This window comes from Humulus lupulus, chromosome 1 (genome assembly GCF_963169125.1).
Source record: "Humulus lupulus chromosome 1, drHumLupu1.1, whole genome shotgun sequence".
Lineage (NCBI taxonomy): Eukaryota > Viridiplantae > Streptophyta > Magnoliopsida > Rosales > Cannabaceae > Humulus > Humulus lupulus.
This window is the reverse complement of record NC_084793.1, coordinates 14,078,669-14,083,202: the sequence shown is the minus strand read 5'-3', so window position 1 is coordinate 14,083,202 and position 4,534 is coordinate 14,078,669.

The window sequence follows — 4,534 nt, the reverse complement described above, 5'->3', positions numbered from 1 at the left end:
CCGCTGGTAAGTCGCACCTGCATTTTTCAGTCCGAAGGGCATTACTTTATAACAGTATAAGCCTGTATCGGTCCGAAAGCTGGTGTGATCCTCGTCTGGGGGATGCATGCTAATCTGATTGTAGCCAGAATATGCATCCATGAACTAGAGGATCTCGTGTCCTGCAGTGGCATCGACCAGTTGGTCGATTCTTGGGAGTGGGAAGCAATCCTTTGGGCAGGCTTTATTGAGGTCTGTAAAATCCACGCAGGTTCGCCATTTGCCGTTAGGCTTGGGAACCAGCACTGGATTGGAGACCCACAATGGATAAAATGCCACCCTGATGAACCCATTCTCCTTTAATCTTTCGACTTCTTCTTTTAAGGCTCTCGACCGATCTTTATCGAGTAGCCTTCTTTTTTGTTGCACGGGTGGAAAAGCCTTGTCTATATTCAGGACATGGCTGATAACTGCAGGGTCTATCCCAGCCATGTCTTTATGTGACCAGGCAAAGACTTCTTGGTTTTTTCGCAAAAATTCCACCAGTGCATCCTTCGCGGTTGGTTCTAGGTTTTTCCCGACCTTCACGACTCTGGTCGGGTCTTTTTCGTCGAGTTGGACATCTTCCAGGTCCTCGACGGGTCCAACGTTCCCTTCAAAATCCCCAAAGCGAGGATCTAAATCTCTATCCTCACTTTGGGCAACACCCTATTTGGTGACCTCTTCACCGGATTGGGCTTGTGTAGAAATTGCCATCTGCAATCTATCTGAGGTAGTGCTCTTTGATGTTCCCTTTTTCGCCTTCGTAACTGAGGCGTTATAGCACTCTCTGGCTTCCCTCTGGTTCCCCAACACGCGTCCTACCCCTGCGTCTGTCGGGAACTTCATGGCTAAGTGCCACATAGAGATGACGGCCCATAGATCAACCAGTATTGGCCTCCCAATGATGGCATTGTACGCCGAAGGATAATCAACTACTACAAAAGTAGCGAGTAATGTCCTGGTAGCAAGCACTGTACCTGTCGTCACTGGTAGTCTGATTGATCCGGCGGGGGCGAGTCCCTCACCAGAGAATCTGTATATTGTCTGGTTGCAGGGCTCCAGGTCCTTAACGGACAATTTCATGCGTTCCAGCGAAGATTTATACAGGATATTCACCGAACTTCCTGTATCGACCAGCACTCTCTTCACCATCATGTTGGCCATTTGGATATCCACGATCAGCGGATCGGAATGTGGGAACCGGACATGTTGGGCATCACTATCAAAGAAGGTTATCTCGCCCTCTTCTGACCAAGCCTTTTTTGGTGCGCGGTCCTCCATAGTCATCATCTCGATGTCCTGGTCGTGGCGCAGAGTCCAAGTGTATCGTTCCCTGGCCTTTCCGCTATTTCTCGCGAGGTGCGGGCCTCCACAAATGGTTAACAGTGTGCCAGTCACGGGGCAGCCTGCAAAGGTGGCGAGCGCTGGCATGAGGGCGCTTGCTCGTTGCCACCTAGAGCTTCTTGTTGGTAATTTCCCGAGGCCCGTTCGTATCTTCTCAAGTGTCCTTGTCTAATAAGGAACTCGATTTCATCCTTCAGCTGGTTGCATTCGTTGGTATCATGTCCGTAGTCGTTATGATAACGACAGAACTTGGTAGTGTCTCTTTTCGAAATATCCTTTCGAATGGGGACAGGCTTCTTGTAAGGCACACTGGAATTTGTGGCCTGATAAACCTCTCCCCGAGACTTAACAAGGGCAGTGTAGTTAGTGAACCGAGGTTCATAACGGTTACCCTTGGCTCGTTTATTGTCGGAGGTGGAAGGCTCATTGTGTGGTCGTTTTCCACCATTCTTTCCATTGCCGTTGCCGTGCCTGTTGCCGTTGCCGTTGCCGTTAGGTTTGGACCCATTGGCGGCTTTGGCGGGCTCGGCAGCCTTCTTATCCTTGCCTGAAGGTTTTCCATCGTCAGCTATGGCATCTTCAAGCTTGATGTAACGATCAGCCCGATCCAAGAATTCCTGGGTAGTTCTAACCCCATCTTTGCGGAGGATCTTCTAGAGGGGGGAGCGACGCCTAACCCCTGCGGTTATGGCCATCATTTTGCCTTCGTCCCCCACTGTCTTCGCTCCAGCTGCTGCTCGCATAAAGCGCTGGATGTAGTCCTTCAATGATTCTCCATCCTGCTGGCGAATTTCAACCAGCTGGTTTGCCTCGGTCGGATGCACACGACCGGCGTAGAATTGTCCATAAAACTCCCTTACGAACATCTCCCAGGAAACTATGCTTGCAGGAGGGAACTTAAAAAACCACTCATGTGCGGCATCAGAAAGTGTTGCAGGGAAGATCCTGCACCGAGCATCTTCGGACACTTTCTGAATGTCCATTTGTATCTCAAACTTATTGACGTGCGATACCGGGTCACCGTACCCATCAAAGTTCGGAAGCGTAGGCATTTTAAACTTGCTAGGAGTCTCTGCCATAGCTATCCTCTGGACGAAAGGAGTGTTTTTCCTCCTGTCGTGGTCGATATGAGATGGTCTTCCCCCGACCAGCTGCTGTACTGCCTGGTTGAGGGCATCTATCTGGGCCTGCACAGCGACAGGAATCGCCGTGGCCTCTGTCGCTGGGGGGATGTTCTCGCCATGTCGCTCGCGGCGATCGTTGAGTACATCTCTCAAGTCCTCATCTCTTCTCCGCTGCTCGATAGTCCCGAGCCGGTTGAAGACATTATTTTTCCTGGGCTGCCCCCCAGCATCTCGTCTATTGGGTTGGTCATCGTGAGGTATCTGGCTCCTGCCTCCACCTCTTTCGTCATTCCTCTAACCGGAATTTCCTTTGCCTGAGTCGGCATCATTATACCCATGGCCATCTCTAAATTTTGATTGGCTATGGTGGGATCGACTGTTCCCTCGATTTCCATCCCGGGCTGAAGCGTCCCGATCGTTAAAGGGTGGCCTGCGCTGGTCGTTGTGTCCCCGTGCATTATTATGCCGTGGGGGACCCCGGACCGCAGAGCCTAACTCTGAGTTCCTCCTCTTACCAGGAGGATTCTGATCTTTGTTCGGAAGGTTCGGCTAGTCGCCCCTATGGCGTCTAGGACTATGAGGCTGATGCTCAGTCCTATTTTGCCTCTGATGCGGGGGATTGCCGCGACCAGCTTGGGATGGAGGCTGTGCCTCAGGGTCCTGTGGGACATCGTCACGAGGCACCTGAGGCTGCTCAGGCCTTTGCGGGCTCGAGGGTTGGATAGGCGGGCTAGGATTAGGACCCCTGTGCGGTGGCCCATTCGCAGGTTGATCAGGCTGCGAGACAGGTGCGGCCTGATTTCTAGCCAATTGCAAGGCTGCCTCGAGGGCTGCCATGGCTTCGCTCTGGCGACGATCCATCTCCGCCTGCCTCTCACTTAACTCTGCGCGCTGCCGTTCAATCTCTTGTTGCTGCCGCGCCATGATTTCGGCAGTACTTTCTTGATTGGCCCTCAGACTGGCCAGCTCTTCATGCAACGCCCCCAGAGTACTCTTTAGCGTCGCGTCATCCATTTCTTCTTCCTCAAAGTCCAAGTGTGGCTCATCCTCAACCACACTTGCAGGAGGAGGAGGCGGGTTTGATGGTGCAGCAGCGCCCGCCTGTCCAGTTTTCCTTGCCGTTTTCGCCATTGGTTTTTTCAACGGTGATATATCAAGCTCTCACTGAAAGCACCAGAATGTTGACCCTGATTTTGGTCAACTGACACGGAGTCAAAATACGCTTGACGTGGATGAATGCGTTGAAAAGAATGTGATGAAGAAAATAATAAGAACACGATATTTTATAGTGGTTCGGCCCCAGAATCTGGTAATAACCTACGTCCACTTAGATTGTTATTGATGTGAGGATCAAAGGAGTGATCAAAGAACTAGGGTTCAATGAGTTTCACTAACCTCCGAAGAACAATACAATATCTCAAATATAATTACTCTAGTCTCAAATGATTCGAAAGCCAAAAGTCCCTTCCTTGAGCTATCTTTCTCTATTTATAGGCTCAAGGGGGATTACATGAATTTGTTACAGATATTCTCTCCTAAATAATCGGATATTCAGGAGATTGTGGGAGTCAATTTTGGGATTTACAAAGATCTTTATGGAAACATCATGTTGCATGCGGAACCATCGACCAGACTGGTCGCAGGTAAGACTAGGCCGCCTAATGCTTATAATGTGCCTTCTAGTCGATATCCTAGCAGAGTTCCTCCAAGTGTCAGCCACGTGTCCAAGAATCACTTGCCACGTCATCTATGCCAGTTTTTTGGATAACAATAACAACAATGGGGGTTGGTGGAATTTGAAATTCAAATGGTGTCTCTAAACTCTATAAATAGGAGTCTATTGCTCACTTGTAAGATACAACTTTTCTATCCATTAGAGAGCTTGTCTAGAAAACACCTAGAGGTTTGATAATTCTAGAGAGTTATTTCCAAATTGTGAGAGTTCCCTTAGTGCTTGAGTTAGGGGAAATAAGCTTTTGGACATAAGTTTCAAACTTTGTTCAAGTTGGTGATTCCCAATGTTCTTCACTTTGGTGGGGTAAGTG